Here is a 6000-nt window from a genome sequence, read left to right on the forward strand (position 1 = left end):
ATAATCTGTACACTCAAATTGAAAATGGTCAAGAAAATAGCTGGCAATGAAAGGCTGAGCTAGAATTTGTTTCAGTGTGATAGGATCATGATTACACCCTAATTTATGTGAGCTGATATTGTGCTAATTAGTTGCTTGTAGAAACAAAATAGCTCAGCTTTAGATGCTTTCTAAAACACATGAAAGGGGCAGACAGAATATTGTTCTGGTTTTGTAGATTCTTGATCAAATCAAGCTCACTATCTGTGAAGTGCTAAATTCATTTAAAAAAGGAAAACCATCTCTATATGTACTCCTTGATGTTGTACAGAATTACTGAATGATAGAATTGTTGGGCTTGTAAGGAAACTTTGAAGGTCTAGTCCGATTCTCCACTAAAGGTTTCCTAGAGTAGGTCACATCCAAAAGTATTTAAAATATCCAATATATATAATCAGATTCTTCTGAAAATTTGAATACTTTAATACAGGCTCAAGCCATATATAAGTTAAGTGACTTTTCCTATGCTTTTTAACTATTTATGCCAAACTTCATATTTATTCAGACATAGTTATTAGTTATAGAGCTGTAGTTAGCTACTGTATTTAATTGCACACTGTTATTTCCATGTACTTAACTAATTAAAGTAGTTAACTTATATGCATACAAGTATAATGAGAAAATACTGTGCTGTGGAATGACTGCCTGCTCTTCTCTAAAATCATTGCCTTTGCTGATTTTCAGCAGCAAGTCTTGTGTGCAGTAATTTATATTCTGTTTGAGGAGGAGTAAATTTAACTAACTTAAACTGCTTCATGGTAGTACTAAGTAGTACTGAGGCCTGAGGGAGAAACAAGGGAAACAATTTGGAAACATCTCATTCTTATGTGAGTCCTAGGTAGTTTAACCATTTCAATGGAACTTTTAATTCAAGAATGTATAATTTAGCAGGTAGACATCTGTCTGTTGGTATAACATATTCTCAGTGACATTTTGGTCATTGTGGTCATTTATAGGAGGCAAGGTATAGGCATTTGATTGCCCAGGTTTTGGGACAGCTTTATTAATAACAGTCTGCACAAAACTGCTAAATTAGGAGTCAACAAAGAGGGCTAAGTTTAAAAAACAATCAGATAGAAGATAAAGGAGCATTTCTGACAATACTGTTCTCCATTAATTAATTGCACTCAAGTTTTTCTTTTTCTGGACTGGAGTTCTGTGCTTGGCAACATATCACAGAATCACAGAATCACAGAATCACAGAATTACCCGGGTTGGAAGGGACCTCAAGGATCATGTAGTTCCAACCCCCCTGCCTAGCAGGGCCACCAAACATACACCTTTACTAGATCAGGTTGCCCAGGGCCCCGTCCAACCTGGCCTTGAACACCTCCAAGGACGGGGCATCCACAGCCTCACTGGGCAGCCTGTTCCAGGACCTAACCACTCTTCTAGTAAAGAACTTTCCCCTAACATCCAACCTAAATCTTCCCTCCATTAAACATAGTTTAATAGTGGTGGCAATCTCTGTGGTAGGAACAGAAAAGGAATTGTCCTCTCATTCATAACAAACATCCTTCTTTCAGGCTGAATGGTGGGACTGATGCTCAAGCAAAAGAGAGAAGAATAGGGCTAGAAAGGGTACAAATTATCTTCAGTATAGTGTTTCTAGAAATTGCTTGCTTTTACACTTTAAAAAAATCTGATACACCTTACAGTTATTAGAGCTGATGAAACTTTAATAATCAAAATAATCTACAAAAACTCATTGTGTACGAACAGTGCTTGTGGCTAAATAAATATAAATCTATTCCCGACTTTTCAGAAATCTCGTGGAATTTATCTGGTAAATATTATTTCAACTGCTTATACAGCTCTTTGTTGGAAGATCTCAGTCCTCTCTTCACTGGTCTTTAATCCATGATGATTAGAAAAGACACACAAACAAATATGGGCAGGTAGTCTGAAACATACTTGAAATCCATAAGTAGGAACACTATCCCACTGGTGTGCTTAAATTAACATAATCCCAGGGCAGCCTTGGAGTCCACAGTGCTTTTATCAGCTAACATCAGGCATTGAATTTAGCATAATGGTTGATGAAGTATGAAAAAGGGTTTCTTTTGCTATGAAGAAAAGTCTAACTTCTCTCTTGAATTTCCTTTTAAATAAGTTCTGAATGAACATGCTTTCTGCTTGAAGGGAAATTAACAGTTCAAGATATGTTTGCTTAGGTGAACTAGAATAAAAGGTGCATCAAAACCATATTTTTAATGGAGCATGGAAATTACATGAAATTACCTATCAAAGCTACACTAATCTGTTAAGACTTGGACATTGTAAATACCAATACTGAAATTGCTTGAGCAAGCATAACTTATTCCACTGATGACTATGTGTACAGAATAACAGAACCCCTGAATTACAATACCACAGAGTCTTGTTCCTCTTTTTCTAACTCAGCATAACTTTCTGAACTACACTTAAACATAAATATGTTTATGAAGTGTTTTGTTTTCTTAAAAAATCCTATGACTTCGGGAGTGGATCTCCTGAGCTTAATTAGAATTGTAGAACCATAAAGTGCCACAGGGGTCGTTGACTCCAATTCCTGGCTCCACCCCAAATTCAAATCCTTTGTCTCAGAGCTTTTCCCAGACATTTATTGAACTTCAGCAAAGATGATGCTTTGACTAGTGCCCTGAGGAGCCTGTTCCAGTGCATGAGCACCCTCTGACCACATACTCCATCCAGTATTTCATGAACACTACTTTCATTAATAAGTTGCACTTAAAAAAGCAAAAACAAAAAATGGTCCTCAAACTCTAAAGCACTTTGCATCTCCTGATGCCTATTTATACTCTTGATCATTTGATTCTTTCTCCTAGAAGGAAAGACAGTACTTATTATTTTTGCAATGATGCATGAGTACATTTTCACCATCATGCTTGTGTGCATTATTGTCTCCAGAACCTTCAATCTGCCAATTTTTATTTTTATTTTTTTTAATTACTCAGTAATCATTTCTGATTTGGACGTTCTTAATACAAGATAGTGATATTTATTTTTAAAACTGTTAGTTTTATGTTGGAATTATATATAATATGATTGTACATAGGCACAGAATGTTCTGAATAATCAGTTAAGGCATGGCAAGAATTAAGTATGTCATTTATAATTACATCTTAGGCAGATCTTATGTGTAAATAATGAATTTTATATGAACACTGTCAGTTTTGTGTTTTATTTCTGAATACTAGCACTCTGAAAATTAATTTTCAAGTATTTCTACTCCTTTAAAGAAGATAATTTCCTTTCAAAATAGGTTATTGAACATTAAAAAAGAAGGCAACAAAGAAAACTTTGCATTTAAATCTTGGAAAATGTATAAAGTGGGGCAGAATCCTTATCTGATAATCTGTAGAGATTCACAGTACACGTAGCTTTCTTAGTTCTAAATTTAACACAATTTGAGGCCCTTATTAAAAATGAAATAGCTACTATGTCATCCCATCCACTAAATTGGCACAACTGAGCATATTTTGTGTTAAAATTGAATCATTAAATTTGTCTTGAATAAGGTAGTCTACTTTTTTTTTTCTCTGCTTTATCTGTATGTATGATCTATATGCAATAATAATAATAATAATAATAATAATAATAATAATAATAATAATAATAATAATAATAATAATAACAACAACATTGTGGTGCAGACATTCAGGCAGGCACTGATCCTGCAATGACATATGAATGTGCTTAATCTTAAAAATGTGAGGGCCCCACTGGCCCTTTAGATGTCTAATGAAGTGCTCAAAAGTGAGCAAGCATGCATAATAATCTTTGTTATAAACTGGGTGTTAGGAAGTTATAAAAATGGCTGTCATGTCCAAGAGAGTTAAGTATCTTTTCAAATTGCTATACCAGAAGGGGTAAATTTAGCAGAAAATAAATTACAATCATGATTAGAGAATGGCTGCAGACTTAATTAGCTTGTTTTTAATGTTGTATATATATCAAAAAACACTTTAAATGTCGTATTACAGAAGAAAGTATGGCTGTAGGAAGAAATTAGCCTGTGAATTGGCTTTTTAAGAGCATTTTTAGAGTTTTAAATCAAGGAGGGACCACTTCCTTGTAAATTATGTGCATTTTTTTTGCATAGAATAGTGTTCAGTTCTGTAAGAAAAAAAAATATCATAACGTACATGGAAAATTTATACTGAATGCATGATGAATTCTATGGCAATGTGTAAGTAAATGTGTTAATTAGTCTGTGTGGAAATTAATTTAAAACTAGAATCTTTAAAGAAATCTAGCATGTGTGTCAGTTTCTCCTTTGTTCTGTATGATTTTCTAGAAGGATTAACAAACTCTTTGTACTTCCCATACAAATGAAATTAAAATCTTGTGAATAGACTAAAATGAAAATCATTATTTGCTAATTAAGATAAGTTACTTACAATTGTACTTAATTATAGAAGATTTTTACACAATATGAGAACGGTCAAAACAACACCCGTGTTATTTTTAAGGTTCAGCCTCTGCAAGCTCAAGGATAACTGGAATGATCACTTCTATTCAGCCATGTTTATGCACACCATTTATATACACTAGTGAGTCTGTAGGCAGGCAGTATGTAATGGTGTGCCTGGGACTTGTAGGAGGAGACTGCACAGCCTGTGTGCATCCTGTGTGTGTTCTTGGCATTAAGATTGGAAAAAATGTCTCTGTCATGGTCCTATTGGCTACTGGAATAAGTGTCCAGGAATGCAGCCATGTTACTGGATCTTCCAGTCTTAGGGACTTGAATCTTCCAGAAGATTATCTCTTTGTCTATATCTGTTGATTCTTTATTATCTCTCCCTCAAATAAAAGTGAAGCAATACAAACAAACAAACAAACAAACAAAAACCTCTCAACAGCAAAAATCCAAACAAACAAAAAAAAGTCATTGTCGAGTAAGCTTATTACAAATTAAGGAGTAGAACAGTACTTGTTCTGGCTTACCTTGCATGCACCACTTGTCATATGAGTTTAGTAAAATGATAAGTCAGTCACTGAATCTTCTGTATCACTGATGGACTGTATGGAGAACCTAAATAAGTTGTCATTTTGAGTATGTGTCAGGATGGTGAAAACTCCTTCAAGTTTAGGGGCTGGTGACCCTGGCAAGTTCTGCACAACATAAGTAAGTTATGCTGATACAGTGATGAGGTGTAGGTCTACCACTGGGCTCACCTGCTGTGTCTTCCCCACACCAGAGGATGCCAAGGGGAAGGAAGGGCATCCCTGCCAAAAATGTGAGTTGTCCATGTGCACACTCAGAATCATGCAAGGCTGCCAAGCCAAAAAATAAGTTGATCTCACTGCCAGTCTGGGAGGGTGGCATCTTGCCCCTGCTTGAGAACGATTCCATCTGTTTGGAAATACCACCTTCTGGGAGAGTCTTATTTAGTGTTCATAGATGGTTTCAACTTCTAATCAGATAATTAAGTGGCCAGACTGAAATTGGTTAAATTGGGTTATTTTTAGGCTTTAAATACCAAGAATGTTGCAGTTATGCCACAGACAATAATTACAACTAAACTAAGATGAAAAGTTACTTTAAAAAAATAAAATCCAGCATTTCTTGTATGTAAAAAAATGATGCAGTAGCATTATGGAAAATTAGGAGAAAAATTTTTATATATAAGATAATCCATTGCAGGTTGATAACTGCTCAAACAATTCGACTTTCTATAGCATCATGCAGCTACTATAGAAGAAAAATAGGTCAGCATCTCAGCTATGTATTTTCACAGCCTATGTGCCACCCATGTACCTGTCACATGCCTCTGTAGCTAGCAAACACCTAAAATGAAAAAAATAAAATCAGAATCTCTCAGGGAAAATTGGAAGAGGCAATGTGTACATCAAAATCAAGGAATTATGTAAGATGTGACTGACCTCAGGTGTTGCAAGGAAAGCTGACTTTTTCTTGACACAAAGGAGGCCAACAATGGTCTTCACTTTAAGCGG

This window comes from Coturnix japonica, chromosome 1, assembly GCF_001577835.2.
Source record: "Coturnix japonica isolate 7356 chromosome 1, Coturnix japonica 2.1, whole genome shotgun sequence".
NCBI classification, from domain to species: Eukaryota; Metazoa; Chordata; class Aves; order Galliformes; family Phasianidae; genus Coturnix; species Coturnix japonica.